The sequence below is a fragment of the Myxine glutinosa genome, chromosome 14 (assembly GCF_964187855.1).
Source record: "Myxine glutinosa chromosome 14, kmMyxGlut1.1, whole genome shotgun sequence".
NCBI classification, from domain to species: Eukaryota; Metazoa; Chordata; class Myxini; order Myxiniformes; family Myxinidae; genus Myxine; species Myxine glutinosa.
Window position 1 is genome coordinate 80,679,587 of NC_136274.1, and position 22,637 is coordinate 80,702,223.

Consider the following 22,637-nt stretch of genomic DNA (forward strand, 5'->3'; position numbering starts at 1 on the left):
CGCTCTCCTCGCGTCCCTCAATTTGGTCCTGGACCGACCCTGCCTCACTCTCCCCTACCGGACCCCAGCTGTCTTGATCCGCCATAGCGCGACTTTCAAAATTCGGGTTTTTATTTCCGTAAAACAAATTCAAATTTCGCCGTTATAATTTCGAGCGGGAAACGCGCTCCCGGTCGAATTCTACCTCCCCAACACCAATTGTTACCCTAGTGGTACAATTGGTGTTCCAAAATTTGGGCCTAATAAATTTAGTCCCGGGTCCGAATTCCACTCCTCGACACCAATTGTTACAGACGCGGTGGTGGATGTTGGTTCACCGAGCGGTTTGGTATGACCGCGCCTGCACAAGTTACCCGATTATACTCGAACGTTGCCGAGTCGCGCTACGCTGAATCAATGAAGGAAAAGGACACAACGGCTGGGACTAAAATGACACGACACCAAGGGTTCAGTTCTCAAGACCTCCGGAGGAGGTTATATTAGGGCGGAAGGTTAGATTACAGGAATGAGAGGGACAGCATAGAAAGACAGGCACTTAGACACACTTATCTTATTCCCTGACAGACGACAGATAAACAGGACAAAACTGACTCACACGGGGATTGATGGCAAGGAAAGGCAGAATCGATGGCTCCAGGTGCACCTGGGCTCAGGGCAGGATCGACCCGGTCCGGTCTAGAGATGCGGGGAGGTCGCAGCGCTCGGATGTGGTGATTGTCTTCTCAAGCTGGGGGCGCATCTCACGTCACATCCGGTAAGTCGCCGCGTATATCCGGCGGGGAGTGACACGCCCTCGGCTCGTTAGCTCCGCCCCAGATGGAATCGGCCCGTTGCTTCTCATTGGGTGCGTGCGGGGGGGTTACCGGCTCCGCCCTTGACGAGGGGCTGACAGGGAGCCCCTTCGTGGTAACCCCGTCGGAGCGCATGGTCATGGCGGCTAACCGAGCCGGTGTGAGGACGCACACTCCCCCCGCGCCGCGCCGCGCCCCTCTGTTGTTGTAGTTGTTGTTGTAGTTGTTGTTGTAGTTGTTGTTGTTGTTGTTGTTTGGGGAAGAAGATGGGAGGAGGTATGGGAAGGTCCTAAACTCACTACTGGTGCCATATAATCACATTCTGGTGCAACGAAGAGTCAGAATTAATGGAAACGAGTCCTTAACTGACATAGACTAAGAATAACTAGCAAGATGTCCGAAAGTTGTCTACGTGAGATGCGGTGGACCTGGGCACGACATTTAATGGGGGAAAAAGGGGAAGGTCGGTTCTACAGAGTGTTATTTACAGGCAATGGGACTAGGGAATGGGGGATTGGGGATAGTTGGGGAGTATTGGGGAAATAGGGGAATATTTACAAGCGGATATGGAGGCCAAATGCCATATTCGCAACAATATATATGTATATATGTATGTATGTATGTATATATATATATATATATATATATATATATATATATATATATATATATATATATATATATACGTATATATATACACAGACTTGGCATTTAATATGGAATATTTTTTTTGTGGGGGTGAACTTACTTTTCAAGATGACTTAGAACCAAAAGTTCATTGGAATTATGTTGAAATTATTCTAGATTTTGTTAATGTGACCTTTAAAAGAAACAAAAACCACATTTGACATTTCGAAGCAAATAAATTGATCCATGAAAGTGATGTAAACTGCTATCGAACTCAATTCACAGACAGTACTGTGTTAAACTTCTGTACGTTTTCCAGAACTATCTCTTTATCTTGCACATTCACCAAAAAAAATTTCAACAAAAACAAAAGCTAAATTATGACTGGGATTACGGACAGTAAAATTGCAGTTCAGTACTTCGTGTAACCCCCACGAGCATTCAGGAGAGCACGTACACGTCGAGGCATGCTGTTCACGAGATTTGCCAAGGTTTGGACAGGAATCGCTTACCATGCAGTGACAATAGTCTGCTGCAATTCACGCACAGAGGTCGGCTGCTGGTCCAAGTTGTCGATTTGACGCGTTAATTCTGCCCACAAGTTCTCTATCGGATTCATATCCGGGGACATGGCGAGCCACTCCAAATGCTCTACACCCCAGTCAGCAAGAAAGTGTTGGATCATGCGAGCACGATGAGGCTGTGCATTGTCATCTTGGAAGACAAAGTTTCCTCGAAAGGCTGCACGAGCAAATGGAAGCAATGTTTCTTCCAGAATGACCCTGTACTTGAACTGGTTCAGGTTTCCATTCAGAACAACCTTGAACAGGTCCGTTTTGCCCTCTGCATGAAAAGCAGCCCAAACGGTCACCCCACCACCTCCAGCTTGGACTCTTGGCACTATACAATCTTCGTTGTAGGCTTCATTCACTTGTCTGCGCACTCGGACATGGCCATCTTGACGATAGACCAGAAATCTAGACTCGTCACTGAAGATCACGTGATTCCAGTGTCCTGGCTGCCATTGACGGTGCGCTCTGGCCCACGGCAATCGGCGCTGGCTGTGTTGTCTGGTCAGGCGTGGCTTTCTCAGGGGTCGCCTGGCATGATAGCCTGCTTGAACCAGTCGTTGGTTGACTAGCCTTCTGGATACAGGCACATTTGTCAGTTGCTGCCATTCAGCCCGAAGCCGATTAGCTGACTTGGTACGGCCATTGCGGACTAACCGGTGCAGCTGGCGATCATCTCTCCTTGTGGTTCTGCGTGGACGTCCTGGCCTCGGTATTGGAGTAGGGACACCCCTCTGAGCATTTCGTTTCAGGATCTTTGACATCTGACCTTGAGTGATGCCATACTGCCGAGCAATAGCACACTGTTTCATGCCAGAATTTCGTAAAGCCACCACTCCATGACAAACAGCATTGTCAAGTTGACGGACCATCTGAAGAGGAAGCGGCAATAACTTTTGTAGACGTGCAGCAGTTGTTTTCCACGAATACAGAACGCAACAACCCTTATATACCCGATTGTAAAACCAATCGTCAAATGTACCTGTCCTTACATTTTGTCACGCCAACTTTGATATAATCCTGTTATTGACTTCTTACTGCGAAAGACAATCAGTGACATGGTTCTTTCAACAAAGACATCACCGAAGGGTAAAATAAACTCACCAGATTGATATACTGAGTTCAGAAAGTAAACCCAAGTCAAGAAAAAAAAAAATTCCATATTAAATGCCAAGTCTGTGTGTTTGTTATATATATATATATATATATATATATATATATATATATATATATATATATATATATATATTGTTACGGATCTGGGGTCGGCGCTCCCCTTACCAAGGGGGGTCAATCCCCTTGTCTTTTACACTTGCCGATTCCCCCAGTCCTGGAAGTATGACGTCATGCCCGGTCAGCGCTGAATAGGGTATTAGGCCTATCCGTCCTATGACCTAAGTACCAGCGCCTCCCGGTACGCAAGGAAATACTCCCGCTCGTGCCGCAGTGTAATTGATGGATTGCGCCGAGCGAAGCGAACTGCAGCGCGAGCCGTTTAACAATGACTAAACCCGATTGCGAAACGTTTGGCCGAAATCGCACCACAGGAACTCAATTGGGAAATCACTAAAGTGATCTGATGAGGAAGAGGAAACCAAAGGTAAGAAATAACAGGCTTTATAGTCTAGTAGGAAGACTAGGTCCCCCTGCACCCCCCGGAGATATACTTCTAATCAGTGTTTCTAGATTGGAAAAAATGTGTAGAAAATGACTAGCTATGGCCCCAAGCTGAAATAATGTCCCACATACCATTTTTATGCAAATTACTGCTGCCATTATCAAAAAAAGACTAGGTCCCCCTGCACCCCCCGGAGATATACTTCTAATCAGTGTTTCTAGATTGGAAAAAATGTGTAGAAAATGACTAGCTATGGCCCCAATCTGAAAAAATGTCCCACATACCATTTTTATGCAAATTACTGCTGCCATTATCAAAAAAAGACTAGGTCCCCCTGCACCCCCTGGAGATATACTTCTAATCAGTGTTTCTAGATTGGAAAGAATGTGTAGAAAATGACTAGCTATGGCCCCAAGCTGAAAAAATGTCCCACATACCATTTTTATGCAAATTACTGCTGCCATTATCAAAAAAAGACTAGGTCCCCCTGCACCCCCCGGAGATATACTGAAACTGGCAGTGACTGGTGATTGAAATGCGGTGCCTTTTTGTGTTTCAGGTCGAGGTACGTGAACTCCCCACGATCTACAGCAACCAGGAAGAGACTGATACCAGGGTGGTTCTGTACCTCCATCATGCTGCTACCATCGGATACAAGAACGCTGTAGTCAGAACACCGGACACAGACATCCTCCTGATCCTGCTCCACCATGCCCACAACATCAAGCTGACGGTGTACCTGGATACAGGGTCAGGGAAGCATCGCCAACTTGTCAACGTCTCTGAGCTGGCAGAATCCCTGGGAGAGGACTACTGTGCCACTCTCCTGGGGTACTATGTGTTCAGCGGAGAAGACTGCACCAGTGCCTTCAAAGGGAAGGGAAAAGTCGGGCCCTTGAAAAAGCTGGAGAAGAATCCCAGGTTTCACAGGGCATTCGGTGAATTTCACAGGGTATTTAGAAAAATAAAACTTTGTGTTAACGTCTGTGTAGACGGACCTTAATATGAGTCTATTATTTCGTAAAACTGTGATTATTTTGTAAATAAAGCACTAATTAGCATACTAGTATACCATAGACACATGTAATCATGTTATGAATAGTTCTATCATGATCTATGCCCTTCAAAACATGGGTCTAGACACCTTCATTTTTCAATTATCTGCAATATTGGCTGAGATATGTCAAAAATCGTTTTTTTGATAATGGCAGCAGTAATTTGCATAAAAATGGTATGTGGGACATTATTTCAGCTTGGGGCCATAGCTAGTCATTTTCTACACATTGTTTCCAATCTAGAAACACTGATTAGAAGTATATCTCCGGGGGGGTGCAGGGGGACCTAGTCTTTTTTTGATAATGGCAGCAGTAATTTGCATACAAATGGTATGTGGGACATCTTTTCAGCTTGGGGCCATAGCTAGTCATTTTCTACACATTTTTTCCAATCTAGAAACACTGATTAGAAGTATATCTCCGGGGGGTGCAGGGGGACCTAGTCTTCCTACTAGACTATTATTATTATTATTTGCACAAAAACCCAAAGAGAAGAAAAGAAATGTAATTTACAGGGAAATGAAAGGAGCAGAAGGACACAGAGCAATTCTTACTTACACAAGCTTAACTTATACCCAGACAACACGAACAGAACAAACTCACGTACACAAAAGGATGGAATGGCAGGGATGGTACGGGAAGGCAGAGAAGGGTCCAGGCAGATGGTAGGCGTCGAGGTCCGGCTCCAAGCGCGCGCTCCGATCCATGCTTTGGGGTCGAGGTGAAAACCCAGCAAACAGCTCCGCGTGTCGTTGGACGCGACCGGACAATTATAAAGCAGGGGAAAGTTGGTATGTTGCACACGCAATTCTCGGCCGGGCAATCCCCGTGGCCCTATTTCTGCCGCCCGCCCCTGCTCGCTCCACTCGACCTCAACAGAACTTGCAATTCGTCCTCCCTCTCTCGTCTGGCCCCTTACGCATCTCTGGTGGGGGCTGATGCAACGGGTTTTATAACCCCGCCCTCTTGAGCCATACCCACTCATTCTGGGTTGGTCGGCAAGGGCTTTCTTGGCTCCACCTTCTGATGATGATGGGCGGGCAACGCCTTCTTCTCCGAGTTGGAGCACATGGGCAATGGAGGGTGAATGCAGTTGGTAATGTAGGTGAATGCAGTTGGTAATGTAGGCGAATGCAGTTGGTAATGTAGGCGAATGCAGTTGGTAATGGAGGCTTTGGGACGATTGAAAAGGGGATCTATCTCATTTCATTTGGTGCAGCGCAAGGTCAACTAGTGGAGACACAACCTTAAACTGAAACACATAATAAAGAAATAACTATAGAGAGGGTCCTATGGTTTTCTACGTGTGTGCGATGGACTAACTAAAGGACGACCTTTGACCTTTACACAAATGGAGGTATTTACAAAGAATCATTACATTATTTACAAGGGGGTATATTTACAATTAATTACACAAAGTGCACGGTTTCCCAAATCCGTTACACTGCCCTCTTCCTCCTCCAGGCACGTCCCGGGCCGATAAAACTTTAACTTAATGTGGCACTCAGGTGTGGTAACCCTCTACTATTAATCTGAACCTGAGTGCGACAATTTTAAAACACAATAAATATGTCCCCCTGTTGCGTTGCACCCTACCTAACAGATTCACACCCACAGAATAACCGAATTGCGGAATTAATTTTCAAACTAAACATTGACGGTGGGGAGCATTATTTACAGGTGACATTATTTTGACTATTTACAAAACGCAACCCAGGACCTGTCATTGTTTTAGGGAGACACAAAAAGAGAATTCTGTGGGAGGGAGGATAGAGACAGCATGCACTGCATCGATGCACCAGCACCAATAAACAGCAAAGCACCAATCAAAGAGCAGTCAGCACCATCCAGTGCACAGTCATCACATAATAAACAAAAGAAACACACTGATTGTCTTGTCCTTGCTCTGCTGCTCCCTCTGCTGGCCGTCGTTCTTCCAGTTGTTGTCTCTCTTCCTTCCTTGCGGCCTATTTGGTGGTATAAACAAAAAAAAACACAACACCACAAAAAGGGCACCAAAGTGTCCGCTTTTTAATTATGGCCAGCAGGGGCCGACTAGGGTGGTCCACCTGTGTGGCATAGGCGCCACCTCACCGAGGTCCGCAAGCAAGACTTCCCCAGCAGTGGGGCCAGGCCCCAACCTGTGGGGTCCATGAGTGGTGCTCGGCCACAGACATGTGGTCCATATGGTGGTGCTCGACCACAACAATGTGGTCCATAAAGTGGTATATCGATGCAGACAGCTGGTTGCGGGGATTCGGGCACACAATGGCGGACTCCCGCACACTCCCCCTCAGTGCCCAGAGAGCACGGTCCATGGGTGGGGAAGGAAGACAAAGTGGCAGCGTTAGCGAGGGGTAAGGTCACAAGGGTACACATCCATCAAGGTAATGCAGGGCGAGGTGCGCACGGAGAGCGAAGTGAGAAAGCTCGTTCCTAACATATGCCACCCCCCCCCCCCCTGTCACCTACTCCACCCTTGCCCTTACCCCATATTTACAAAATCTACACATTTACAAATTCGTCACGACCGTCACGTCTTCCCCATATCTCCCCTAATCCAAATTCGTTGCAATCCCAATGTCTAAATTTGCCATCACCAATTCATCATCCATCCCTCTTAAGGAGGAAGAGATGGAACATCAAGCACAATGTCTCACCCATGTCATGATGCATCTCACCTTTCCAAAACATTTGCACAAAAATATAAAATAACAAACATGGCATGGTGTGGAGTTACGTCATCACCTCAGGTGAGTGGATGCAGATGGTGCGAGGAGATTTCAATCCTAACTACTTCCTAAATGACATTAACACACTTTACACTACCCGGGGTCTTTCCCTGCCAACCCATTGGCTATCTTACTCTATGCGGTTCTAAAATCCAATTCCCATTGACTAAACTGTGGTGTTTGGGGCCTCACTCCAATTTGGGGCCTCACTCCCCCGATTCAACTCCCTGTGCCTTTGCACAATTTCGGGACTGAGTCGTGTGGCTCTCCCAGCAGGTCTGCTCACCTGCACACCTCTGCCACTGGAGTTGCCTCCAAGCTTACCTGCTCCTTTACCTTACCTATCTAACTGGGGAAGGCCCTCCCTGGCACTTACCCCCTCGGTGCCCTCTCTGGCACTGGGCTACCCGGGTCCGTCCTCCGGATCCTCGGGCCCCATCCACAACAACTCTACCAGCTCCCAGAGCCCACCTGCGGCCTCACCTGGCCGACATCCTCACAGTGGCGGAGTGTCCAACCAACCACACACACTAACAGGCCACACGCCCAGCCATTTCCACGTCACTAATGCACCCATCCAAACACCATTCTTCCACATGCACCACAGATGCCAATATCCAACCACAATTTACCTATACCCTCTACCTAACTCTTAAACTACCCTCCCCGGGTATTCGTGATAGGGGTCCATCCTCCCCATACACTCCCTTCGCACCAACCACTCCACTCCACATTTTCCACCATACTCACACCACACCATCCATTCCATACTCCATGTATTCCAGACCATTCATTCAACCATTCTCCATACAACACACAACCATTCTCCATACACCTGTTCACTTGCACACCTGTGCAATCACACCTGGTGCCACCTGCACCCTCCTTCCTCCAGGCTTCTTCATTCATTCAATACAATGCACAATCACCTCACACTTTTCACAATACACTACTGAATACACTTTCAACACACACACAAGGCACCATTCACGAGCATTGCCTCATTTGCTCAACACAAAGATTCTTCCATACGCAATGCCTCATTCGATAAACCACAAACACACTGCATCATCTAAGCTGACTACTCCCTTCTGAAACTCGCGCTCCCCAGTCGCCCCTTATATTATCGCGCTCCCTCGTCGTTATAATCCAACTCATCTACCTACGTCCCCTACTACAGTATCATGTCGCTACTTACCTCTACCGTTACCTATTGTCATTTTTCTAGATCCCTATGCAATTATCCAAACCCTCCCTCGGCGAGCTTACACTGCCATAACCCCATAAATCTAATGCTCATGTGCCCGGGTGATGTGAGGGATGGTGGATTTGCCATCCCACCACCTCGGGCATCTTCCATTATCAATTTTGCCCATCCAATTCCAATTCTTGCCAATCCAAAATTTGCCAATCATCTGCCAATCAATTTTTGCTCATCAATTTTTGCCAAGCACCAATTCCCTATCCCTACCAAATGTCAATTAACTTGAGCCTCGGTGCGGCTTACATTCTCAAAGCTCGGCTTCGCCAAGCCGAGCAATGAACGCGGGTGGTTCGTTTCCTGCAGTTGGATCCGTCCGGCATTCGGTTCAGGGAAGCAGGTTTACTCGGGCCGAGATTCCAAGGTCCACCTCGGCTCTCGGCCCCCAATCTCGCCCGGCCGGAACGCCGCAAACACAAGGGGTCGCCGTGCCGACCCTTCCTACCTGCCCTCGAACCGGGCCGCCCACTCCGCTTAGCAGAGCGTGGATGCGACCATTCAGGGCGGGGCCCGGCGCGGATCACGCACGGCGGTTCTTTTGAAACCGCCGTGATTACGATCCCCGCCGGTTCCTGCAGCACCCAAAGCCCGGCACGAACCAAAGGCTCACGTCGGCTAAAAGTCGGTCTAACCGCTGCTCCGTTTAGCGTCGATGCTCCCCGGACATGCTCACACCACTCGTTCCGTCCGTTGCTCATACATCCCCCACATTTTGTCAATTCCACCACCGTACTCGCTCGTGCGTTCTCTTTCACTCCATACTCCGGTCTACTCATAACGCTCACAGACTTTGTAACGCACCTGACCACCACACACATTGGCACACACTCGTCGTTCGCACACGTCATTAACACACCTCCTCGCGCCCACTCCTCGGTCACATCCTCTGTGACAACCATGGGTGTGCACTCTTCTGCACACCCGATCACGCGCTTCAATGTGCCCTCTCGCAGTCACGCCACCACCAACTCAGGTGTGCATTCCCGCACACGCTCAACCATTCCAGGTGTGCATTCTTCCATTCCAGGTGTGCATTCTTTCTCACCTGCCACAACCAACTCGTACTCTGTGTCACTCTTACCACTACACTCCGTGGTGCATTCACACCCACTCTCGACAGCACACTCACTCCTCGGCGCGCACTTTTCCCTCACACACACCTCCGTTCCACACCTTTCTCACGCACCTTCTTGCGCACTCTCTCCCGGTACATACTCCGTACCACTCATCGGGGTGCATTCTTGCACACACCCGATCACCGCCGCACATCCTGGCTCACAAATACCTTCCGCACTCCCCATAGTTGGACCTCCTTGCACACCTCCTCTTTCCACACACTCTGTACCTGTCGCACACCTTACCAGCGGCCTCTCACGAACGCCCGGGTCCAAACCAACACCCAAGCCAACTGAATCTCCCCTCACACCATATACATTTCCGATTATATCGCCACTCACCTCGGCACCTCGTCTTCGCTCCTCCTCCGCCACCTGCAAACTCTTTATTTGGTCAGTAAGCACATCATCACGATTTGAGCACAGACCTTGTACATAATCCATCACTTCCTCCTTTATCTCCCTCTTAGTCTCCCTCCGTCTCTTCTTAATTTCACTTACCCCCTCTTCCACTTCCTCTAATTTTTGTTTCACCTCTTTTATTTCCCGGTGCGCCTCCTCAATTTCTTCCTCTAAGGCCACCTTGGTCGTTTCTATGTGCGTCCTGACTTCTCGTTCTTTTGTCTCCATTGCCTCTGTCACCTCGTCCAACCTCTTTGTCAACCCCTCGTGTACCATCTGACATTCCCTCTTAGTCGCTATCAGTTCTTTTTTTAATTTCCTTCTGTGTCGCCTTCAACCCTCCTATTACCGCCGTATTCTTTTCCACCTGCTCCCCCAATTCTTTTTGTCCCACCGTCAGCTGCTCTACTCCCCGCGTCAGATCTTCTATGCCCCCCTGTAACCTAGCCGTACTATTCCTCACCTCTTTCTCCATGCGCTCCTCACCCCGCCTTACCTCTTCATGTACCCCCGCGACCTCTTCGCCCACACCTCGCCTTATCTCCTCCCCCATCTCTCCCATCTCTTTGGTAGATGCCGCCCTCATCTGTTCCAAATCATTCCTCTGGGCATCCAATTTGGTTTCCAACCCGATTTTTACCTCTTCTATCTGATTCCCCATTTGTTTAATTTCCCAGGTGGATTGCTCCCCTATTTCCCTCAATTTGCCTTCCATGGTGTTTTCTAACCCCCCTAACCCATTCTTCACCCCTTCCATTTGGTTCTCCTGGGTGGCCATTCTATTTTCCAACTCCGTTAACCCATCCTTCATTTCCCCAATTTGATTACCCACGTCCTTCAGTTGGCCCCCCAATTTACCTTCTAGCCTTTCCAACCTGTTGTCTAACCCCTCAAATGTATTGTCTAACTCCTCAAATTTATTGTCTAACCCCTAGAATTTATTGTCTAAACTCTCAAGTTTGGCTTCTAGCCCCCCAATTTTGCCATCGAGCCCCCCGATTTGGCTTCCGATATCATTCCTCAATTCCCCAATTAGATTTTCCATATCATGTCTCAATTCCCCAAATTGACTTCCCAATTGCTCACCCTGAGCCCTCGTCTCGTCCCTCTGCAGGTTGAGGGACGCCGGCATTTGCGCCATAAATTGCTCCATGAGGGCTCGCATGTCGCCCACCCCCATTGGTGCAGCGGGCGTGGCTGCCGCAGCCACGTGCGAGCCGCCGCCATTTTGTGCGCCTGAAATCTTCGCTACCGAATGCATATTGCCTCCCTCCACCATTATTCCCACTGCCTCCCTGGGGTCCTGGGTCGACTCTACCCCCTCTTCTAACTCCCCTGCCGGCATCCGATCACCTTGATCATCCATGGCATGACTTAATTTGGAATGCGGCTCGTGCCGCAGGGTAATTGATGGATTGCGCCGAGCGAAGTGAACTGCAGTGCGAGCCGTTTAACAATGACTAAACCCCGATTGCTAAGTGTTTGGCCGAAATCGCACCACAGGAACTCAATTGGGAAATCACGAAAGCGATTGGACGAGGAAGAGGAAACCAAAGGTGAGAAATAACAGGATTTATTATTATTATTATTTACACAAAAACCCAAAGAGAAGAAAAGAAATGTAATTTACAGGGAAATGGAAGGAGCAGAAGGACACAGAGCAATTCTTACTTACACAAGCTTAACTTATACCCAGACAACACGAACAGAACAAACTCATGTACACAAAAGGATGGAATGGCAGGGATGGTATGGGAAGGCAGAGAAGGGTCCAGGCAGATGGTAGGCGTCGAAGTCCTGCTCCAAGCGCGCGCTCCGATCCACGCTTTGGGGTCGAGGCGAAAACCTGGCAAACAGCTCCGCGTGTCGTTGGACGCGACCGGACAATTATATAGCAGGGGAAAGTTGGTATGTTGCATACGCAATTCTCGGCAGGGCAATCCTTGTGGCCATCTTTCTGCCACTCTCCCTGCTCGCTCCACTCGACCTCAACAGAACTTGCAATTCGTCCTCCCTCTCTCGTCTGGCCCCTTACGCATCTCTGGTGGGGGCTGATGCAACGGGTTTTATAACCCCGCCCTCTTGAGCCATACCCACTCATTCTGGGTTGGTCGGCAAGGGCTTTCTTGGCTCCACCTTCTGATGACGATGGGCGGGCAACGCCCTTCTTCTCCGAGTTGGAGCACATGGGCAATGGAGGGTGAATGCAGTTGGTAATGTAGGCGAATGCAGTTGGTAATGTAGGCGAATGCAGTTGGTAATGGAGGCTTTGGGACGATTGAAAAGGGGATCTATCTTATTTCATTTGGTGCAGCGCAAGGCCAACTAGTGGAGACACGGCCTTAAACTGAAACACATAATAAAGAAATAACTATAGAGAGGGTCCTATGGTTTTCTACGTGTGTGCGATGGACTAACTAAAGGACGACCTTTGACCTTTACACAAATGGAGGTATTTACAAAGAATCATTACATTATTTACAAAGGGGTATATTTACAATCAATTACGTACACAAAGTGAACGTTTTCCAAAATCCGTTACAATATATATATATATATATATATATATAAAATATATATATATATATATATATATATATATATATATATATATATATATATTGTAACGATTTTGAGAAGTGTAACGGGTTTTGAGAAGTGTAACGGGTTTTGAGGAGTGTAACAATTTTGGAGGAAGGGTAACGGATGTGAAGAGTATGGTTTTGGTATGGTAACATCCTGGTAATGTAAATAATGGTCGCAGCCGTCCTCCTAATTAATTTCATAGAACATACACGCAGGTCACGATATATCTTTTAAATAGTGTATTTCCTTATTCCATGTAGGCTAAGTATGTGTTTTCCACTTGATTGACTTTGCATTGTATCAAACAAAATAAGCGTAGGCCCTTCCAATTTCCCCAAAACCTCCCTTCCATTTGCCTTCCGCATTTTGGTCGGTTTTTCTCTTCAACCACCATTGGCCACGAGGTAAGGTTGGAGAAGAAAGGCGTGTCTCCACCTCGTCAGAAGAGGGCAGGAGTGAACCGGCCCTAACAGCCAATCAACACCGCGGTGAGTGACCCGGTAGGCGTGCCCTCGGAGCCGGCGGCTTAATTCCGCCGGAGGTGATAAAAGCGAATGTAAGGAACTGCTTTACGGAGAGGCCTTGAGAGATACGCTGGGGGATGACCTGGAAGAGGAGCGCAATCCACCGCAAGCCCTACCTACCTGCCTGCAATATCCCCTGTCGTTGGAGAGACGCGCTGAACGGAGGGAGACGGCTCCACCCCAGGAAGAGGAGCAGGTGTGCCGAGCCAGCGCGTGACGGCCGCGGATACGCGACGGAGGTTTTCCCGCCAAAACCGCGAGGGGTTGAAAGCTGCTGCCTCCGACCTTGCCTTCCTCTCAAGCAATCAACCTCGAGCCATTACCTGCCTGCAATATCCACCGTGTGAGTGTGAACGTCCTGTCCTACTCGTTTGTCTTGGGGATTAAGTAAATGAAATAGAATAAGTTAACAATGCACTGTGTGACTGCTCTTTTCCATCTATTGCTGTAAATAATATTGGTCGCTCTAAAATATTGCTTGTGTGTGTATAATAAATCTGTTCTTCCTCCAAACTCTGTCTTTCTTCTCTCTTCTTCTCTTTCGGTCGCTTTAGAGGTTTCCCAATTGAATATCTGTAGCGCGATTAGTCAACGTTCGGGTGGAATCGGGTTCTAATCGGGGAGTAACTGTTCGGACGCGGTTAAATACACCACCGCTCGGTAAAATAACATCCAAAAACCGTGTCCGTAACAATATATACATACATATACATATATATATACATACAGACTTGGCATTTAATATGGAATTTTTTTTTTTCTTGACTTGGGTTTCCTTTCTGAACTCAGAATATCAATCTGGTGAGTTTCTTTTACGCTTCAGTGATTTCTTTGTTAAAAGAACCATGTCACTGATTGTCTGTTGCAGCAAGAAGTCAATAACAGGATTATATCACAGGTGGCGTGACAAAATGTACGGACAGGTATATTTGACGATTGGCTTCACAATCGGGTATATAAGGGTTGTTGCGTTCTGTATTTGTGGAAAACAACTGCTGCACATCTACAAAAGTTATTGCCGCTTCCTCTGGAGATGGTCCGTCAAATCGACAATGCTGTTTGTCATGGAGTGGTGGCTTTACGAAATTCCGGCATGAAACAGTGTGCTATTGCTCGTCAGTATGGCATCACTCAAGGTCAGGTGTCAAAGATCCCGAAACGAAATGCTCAGAGGGGTGTCCCTCCTCCAATATCGAGGCCAGGACTTCCCCGCAGAACCACAAGGAGGGATGATCGCCAGCTGCACCGGTTAGACTGCAATGGCCGTACCAAGTCAGCTAATCGGCTTAGGGCTAAGTGGCAGCAACTGACAAATGTGCCTGCATCCAGAAGGCTAGTCAACCAACGACTGGTTCAAGGAAGCTATCGTGCCAGGCGTCCCCTGAGAAAGCCACACCTGACAAGACAACACCGCCAGCGCCGATTGCAGTGGGCCAGAGAACACCGTCAATGGCAGCCAGGACACTGGAATCACATGATCTTCAGTGACGAGTCTTGATTTCTGGTCTATCGTCAAGATGGCCATGTCCGAGTACGCAGACAAGTGCATGAAGCCTACAACGAAGATTGTATGGTGCCAAGAGTCCAAGCTGGAGGTGGTGGGGTGACCGTTTGGGCTGCTTTTCATGCAGAGGGCAAAACGGACCTGGTTGTTCTGAATGGAAACCTGAACCAGTTCAAGCACAGGGCCATTCTGGAAGAAACATTGCTTCCATTTGCTCGTGTAGACTTTCGAGGAAACTTTGTCTTCCAAGATGACAATGCATGGCCTCATCGTGCTCGCATGATCCAACACTTTCTTGCTGACCGTGGTGTAGACCATATGGATTATGGAGTGGCCTGCCATGTCCCCGGATATGAATCCGACAGAGAACTTGTGGGCAGAATTAACGCGTCAAATCGACAACTTGGACCAGCAGCCTGCCTCTGTGCGTGAATTGCAGCAGGCTATTGTAACTGCGTGGCAAGCGATTCCTGTCCAAACCTTTACAAATCTCGTGAACAGCATGCCTCGACGTGTACGTGCTCTCCTGAATGCTCGTGGGGGTTACACGAAGTACTGAACTGTAATTTTACTGTCCATAATCCCAGTCGTAATTTAACTTTTGTTTTTGTAAAAAATATTTTTAGCTAATGTGCAAAATAAAGAGATACTTCTGGAAAATGCACAGAAGTTTAACACAGTACTGTCCATGAATTGAGTTCGATATCAGTTTACATCACTTTCAAGGATCAATTTATTTGCTTCGAAATGTCAAATGTGGTTTTTGTTTCTTTTAAAGGTCACATTAACAAAATCTAGAATAAGTTCAACATAATTCCAATGAACTTTTGGTTCTAAGTCATCTTGAAAAGTAAGTTCACCCCCACAAAAAAAATATTCCATATTAAATGCCAAGTCTGTATATATACATTGATAAATACATATATATACATTCATATATACATTATACATATATATACATTCATATATACAGATATATACATTCATATATAAATATATATACATTCATAAATACATATATATACATTCATATATACATATATATATACATTCATATATACATATATATACATTCATATATACATATATATATACATTGATATGTACATATATATACATTCATATATACATATATATACATTCATATATACACACACACACACACACACACCCAAGGTTGAGGCTCATGGAGCGGCTAGAACAAAGAATGGAACAGAAGGCTTAATATAACAAAAAGGACAGTACAAAGAAGGGTTGGGGGGCGGGGGACCAACAGCAGGGTAGAAGGACAAAATAGAGGTTGACTTGGAGGGTATTAAGGGATATCGGGATGAATGAGTTAGGTGAGCAACGTGGGACAAACAAGATAGATACAGCCACAAGCTCTCAATGAGAAAAGTGGAAGAAAACTAGAGCAATGCGACTGTGTCACCAATATGCTTCAGCATAATCCCACAATGGGTAGATGTCCTCGTTCCCTGTCATAAGATGAACAGGTTTGATTTAAAGTCCTTCAGCTGTTTTTGAAGTATCGGATTTTTACCAGACGTGACAGGTTTCACATCGATCGGTGAAATGGTATCAGAGAAGGGATTTTTTTTAAATACCGGCTTTTAAGGTACGATGGCTGCCATACCACATGACATATAACCTTAAAAAATGTACATTCTGCATATGTATGGGTAGGGGATCATTTTTGTCAAATTTTGTGTTGATCGGATAAGGTTAGTTTTTCTATGCAAGATGGCTGCCAAACCACATGACCTTTGACGTCATCATTTTCAAGCTATATTCAACAATGGTGTTGGATGATATATGTAAAATTTCGCATCGATAGGGTAAGTGGTTTCACAGATATAATTATCATAAAAACATTCTGAATGGGTGTGACTCCGACCCTGAAAGTTTCGTCTCCATTGGACATATGGTTGCTGAGAAAAGCGAGGTTTAGCCCGTACAGACGGACGGACAGACGGACGACAAACCGAAAACATAATGCCTTCGGGGGTGGAGGCATAAAAACGGGAAACATGGAATGAGGTGCTTGCAGAGGTTTCTAGTAGGTCGAAAAGGTCATGGTTTTGGATCTTGGGCGATAACACAAGGAACTCTGATGCAGGAGGCCATCATGCTCATGCCATTCCACCAATTTCCATGTACCTTTCTATCTTCATCGGTTCCAGGAACCTATCCAGCTCCTGTTTAAACCCTGGCACAGTTTCAGCTGCCACCACTGCTCCAGGGAGACCATTCCATGCATTAACTTCCCTGTGAGTGAAAGACCAACACCTCAATGTCGGCCCAACTCTCCTCTTCTGCACTCTCAGGCTGTGATCCTGTTCCTATCGCTGTCCAGAAAACGTTTTCCACACTTATTCCCTCTTGACCCTTCCTTATCTTAAACATCTCAATCACATCCCACCGTAATCGACTCCTTTCCAATGTATAAAGCTCTGTCTCCTTCAGCAATTCCTCATAGCCAAGTGTAGCTCGGCCCAGAATAGATGAAGTCACTCTGCGCTCGACCCTTGCCATGACAGCTGTGTCCTTTCCCAAATGTGATGACCAAACTTGACCACATTCCAGATGAGGTCTCACGAGATGGTAGTCAGCAGATGGTTTGAAGCCATGGAGGGGAGAATACTAACAACAGCACCACACTAAACAACAACAACAGCACCACACTAAACAGCAACAACAGCACCACACTAAACAGCAACAACAGCACCACGCTAAACAGCAACAACAGCACACTAAACAGCAACAACAGCACCACACTAAACAGCAACAACAGCACCACACTAAACAGCAACAACAGCACCACGCTAAACAGCAACAACAGCACACTAAACAGCAACAACAGCACCACACTAAACAGCAACAACAGCACCACACTAAACAGCAACAACAGCACCACACTAAACAGCAACAACAGCACCACACTAAACAGCAACAACAGCACCACACGAAACAGCAACAACAGCACCACACTAAACAGCAACAATAGCACCACACTAAACAGCAAAAACAGCACCACACTAAACAGCAACAACAGCACCACACGAAACAGCAACAACAGCACCACACTATTAGAGTTAGAGACTTCACCAGGTTTGGCGACGTTTAAAGAGCAACGGTAGAGATTGGAAGTTATGCGGTTGAGGGATTCCTAGACGTTATCTCGGCCTTGTCAGAGGCCTTGCTGTGTCGTCAAAAACTGGGCAGAAATGGCAATGAATTGTCGGGGTGTGACATGATGTCATCTCAGTTGCGTGATCAGGAGCGCAGCTGACATCAGCTCGCTACTAAACCTCAATTGTGCATCCAGAGGAGCTTGAAAATACAGAAATTCACATTAATCATATTCAGAAACCTTCAACAATGTGCGCGTCCAGGATTTCTTTCAGTACAATATAATAACCTGACCATCAAGGAATCCACTGCTTTACATATGCATGAACCAGGTGTAAATGCAATGCTTCCATTCCATGCATGAACCAGGTGTAAATGCAATGTTTCCATTCCATGCATGAACCAGGTGTAAATGCAATGCTTCCATTCCATGCATGAACCAGGTGTAAATGCAATGCTTCCATTCCATGCATGAACCAGGTGTAAATGCAATGCTTCCATTCCATGCATGAACCAGGTGTAAATGCAATGTTTCGATTCCATGCATGAACCAGGTGTAAATGCAACGCTTCCATTCCATGCATGAACCAGGTGTAAATGCAATGCTTCCATTCCATGCATGAACCAGGTGTAAATGCAATGTTTCCATTCCATGCATGAACCAGGTGTAAATGCTTCCATTCCATGCATGAACCAGGTGTAAATGCAATGCTTCCATTCCATGCATGAACCAGGTGTAAATGCAATGCTTCCATTCCATGCATGAACCAGGTGTAAATGCAATGCTTCCATTCCATGCATGAACCAGGTGTAAATGCAATGCTTCCATTCCATGCATGAACCAGGTGTAAATGCAATGCTTCCATTCCATGCATGAACCAGGTGTAAATGCAATGCTTCCATTCCATGCATGAACCAGGTGTAAATGCAATGCTTCCATTCCATGGAAAACTTATGCCAAGAAGTCGTGGGTTCATTTGACGACAGTCTTTGGGTACTGCCACTGGTGACATGGAGCCCAGTGCTCCCTGCCCCAATGGTCGGGTTGTTGGCGACTAAAGCGACTACCCTCACTGGCTTTTCTGGTGGGGAGGGTGACTGTGACAACCTGCCAGGACTAAAAACAACACCTGATAAAAGAGCGAATGAGCTCCTGTAGGGAGCCAACGGTCACCCAGTAAGGACATGATGTCTCCTAAAAAACACCCATCTGGTTTGGACCAGTTTGTGGCAACTCAGGCACCCACGAGGGGTAGTGGAACCCTTGATGTGAAGCAGATGAGCTATTCTTTGGCAACAGCAACCATCAAAAGGTAGATGAGCTGGTATTTCACCCAATGGCAACCACAAAACCACACCAGTGGGGGAGATAGTGCGTAAGCAGAGTTGCCGAAGCCGGGAAGCCATGTTTCTCGTCCGGTGGATGACACCACAGTCCAATTCTTCCCCAACAACTTTTATACCATTTTCATAATATAAGTGAGCACTACTCTTTGTTGTCAGTGCTTATTCGTCAAACCAAAAATCCACTTGTCGATCGTGCACGTGGTGATCCACATGATGATTGCTGGAGCAATGCACAGAAACATAGTAACTCACTAGTAAACCACCAGGGGGCACCTCTCAGACTTTTTGGAAAACGATTTTTAAAATTTGCTGCCCAAAATGTTCCATGTGGCTAATAGTGCGGACATCTGATTGGTATCCTCGAGATTGTGGGTTCAAATCCAGCTGAAGGTAGTATTTAGATCACAAGCTTATGGAAACCAACCTCTTCCCACGCAAACTGGTACGTCACGATTGAACTTTAAAAAAAAAATTCAACTCTCGTCACCTCACTGATGTCATTCGGAGGTAAACTACCTGCTCTTACCTGTGTGTAGTAGCACCATTCCATATTTTTTTGGTTTACTCCCTTCTCAGTTACCACATTTATCTCCATCTCTCTTTCACAGAATTACAACGACAACAGCACTCGGTAGAGCGCACACCTCCACCAGACTGAACAGTTTACATTTTATATCCCACTGATGGGTCAGATCTGGATCCGGACCTGAACCAAACTCTAATCAGCTCGTCACCTACCCAGCTCATTCAACAAGTTTTGCCATAAGTCATCCACACCTTGAGATATCGTGCTATATATCGGTTTTAGCCCTATCACTCAATGGTGACGAATCACTTGAAAAATTATCTGATCCAGATCCAGATTCGGATCTTCACCAAAATCAAATCAATTTGGCCTTGTCACACACACAACCTCTCCACCAGGTTTTATTCAAATCCGTCCACAACGTTTTGAGATATCCTGTTCACAAACAAACAACCAAGAAGCCGTCATGCAGAGCACGATACTTGCAACCCCCCGCCCCCCCAAAGGTTGCCATTGTTCCATCAAATTGTCCATTTCATCAAATTGACAATCTTGATCAAAGACCAAGTCAATAGGATGAAAATTGATGGGTTTTTTTTCAGATGAAAAGTGATGATTTTGGAAGTCTGATCTTGAGTTGACCTTTTGACCTAACAAAAATTAGTTGGTTTCCCTGTTCAGTGAGGCACTATGCGAATGCTGTTACATTTTCAAGTCAATTGGATGAAAATTGATGATTTTTCAGATGAAAATTGATGATTTGGGAAGTTTGACCTTGAGTTGACCTTTGACCTTTTCACCTCAAAAATAGATGGTTTCATATTTAGTGACTCAATGTGCAAATGCTGTTCAATTTTCAATTCAATCGGATGAAAATTGATGGTTTTTCAGATTAAAAATTGATGGTTTTGGAAGTTTGACCTTGAGTTGACCTCAAAAATAGTTGGCTTCCCTCTTGACCTCAAAAATAGTTGGTTTCCCAATTCAGTGAGGCACTATGCAAATGCTGCTAAATTTTCAAGTCAATCGGATGAAAAATGGCGATTTTAGAAATTCGACCTCCAGATGACCTTAGACCTCAAACCTTTGACCTCAAAATCAATAGGCTTCTGAATTGTGACAAAATCAATAGGCTTCTCAATAATTGTGACGACCTCTACAACTTGGTGAAGTGTTGTGACAATTGGTTTAAATTGTGACCTGTAGGCGAGTGACAAACAAACAGACAGACAGACATACGTACAAACAAACAGAGACAGAATAACAAACGCAACCGACCAATATGCTTGAAAAATCTTCAATTTTACAAGTCATAAGAAGACGTCATGCAGAGCACGATACTTGCAAAATCTGCCCCCCACCACCGCCCCCCAAAAAAGGTTGCAACTGATCCAGCAAATTGTCCATTTCATCAAGATCAAAATTGATGATCTTGATCAAAGTTCGGGTCAATAGGATGAATAGTGACGATTTTTAAATGAAAATTGATGATTTTGGAAGTTTGACCTAGAGTTGACCTTTGACCTTAAAAATAGTTGTTTTCCCTATTCAGTGAGGCAATATGCAAATGCTGTTCAATTTTCAAGTCAATCGATTTCAGAAATTTGACCTCCAAATGACCTTTGACCTCAAAATCAATAGGTTTCTCAATTGTGACGACCTCTACAGCTTGGTGAAGTTTCATGACGATTGGTTTAGAATTGTGACCTGTAGGCAAGTGACAAACAAACAGACAGACAGACAGACATCGAAACAAACAAACAGACAGAAAAAATTCACTCATAGAGCGACACTTGGCAAAAGAGAACAAAGCAGAATGGCACTCAGTAGAGCATCCTTTTGACCTCACAAATAATTGGTGGTTGAACTCAGTTCGCTGATATGAAAATCCAATTCAAATTTCAAGTCAATCGGATGAAAATTGAGGCTTAAAAAAATTTGAAAAAAGTGGTTGACCTTTGGCCTATGTTGAACCTTTGACCTATGCTGATCTCAAAAATAGTTGTTGGTTGAATTGAGTTAACTGATATGTAAATCCTATTCAAATTTCAAGTGCATCGGATGAAAATTGAGGATTTTAGAAATTTGAAATTGTTGTTGACCTTTGGTCTGTTGCTCTTTTGGCCTATGGTGATCTCAAAAATAGTTGGTGACAGAATTCAGTTTGCTGATATGTAAATCCCATTCAAATTTCAAGTGCATCGGATGAAAATTGAGGATTTTAGAAATTTGAAATTGTTGTTGACCTCTGGCCTATGTTGACCCTTTGGCCGATGCCGATCTCAAAAATAGTTGATGGTTGAATTTAGTTAGCTGATATGTAAATCCGATTAAAATTTCAAGTGAATCGGATGAAGATTAAGGATTTTAGAAATTTGAAATTGTTGTTGACCTTTGGCCTATGTTGACCTTTAGGTCTATGCTGATCTCAAAAATAGTTGGTGGTTGAATTCAGTTCACAGATATGTAAATCCGATTCAAATTTCAAGTCAATCGGCTGAAAATTGAGGATATTAGAAATTTGATAAAAAGTGGTTGTCCTTTGGGCTATGTTGACCTTTTGACCTCAAAAATATATAGGATTTTGTCAGACCACGAACTCAACCATTTGGTGAAGTTTCGTGAAGATCGGTTTAAAATTGTGACCTGGAGGCAAGTATAAGTGAGTGGACAGCAAACACACAAACACACACAAACAAACAAACGCACAAACCGGAGTGATGAACATACTTGCAAATTTTTTTTCTTCTTATTTTGCAAAGTAATAACAAACGCAACCGACCAATATACTTGAATAATCTTCGATTTTGCAAGTAACAAACAGACAGGTGAAAACAACCTCCATAGA